The sequence below is a fragment of the Microchirus variegatus genome (genome assembly GCF_963457635.1).
Source record: "Microchirus variegatus genome assembly, chromosome: 1".
In the NCBI taxonomy this organism is placed as follows: domain Eukaryota; kingdom Metazoa; phylum Chordata; class Actinopteri; order Pleuronectiformes; family Soleidae; genus Microchirus; species Microchirus variegatus.
Genome location: NC_139802.1, coordinates 43804722 through 43804932, shown reverse-complemented (window position 1 = coordinate 43804932; position 211 = coordinate 43804722).

The following is a 211-nucleotide window of genomic DNA, read 5'->3' as shown; positions in this document are numbered from 1 at the left end:
CACGGTCGACCTGCGCGGCTTCAAACCCCGTTAACGGCGGTCGTCTCTTCGGTGAGCTTCTGTTTGAACAGAGTGTCTGTGCATAGGAAGGAAGTGGAGGTGAAGGCGGAGTCGAGGGTCACAGACCGGAGCGGAAACATCACCTCGGAAGTTCTAGTGTCTCCGAAATTCGGGAGCGACTCCTCAGATATTCCACGACCCTCCGTCCTCC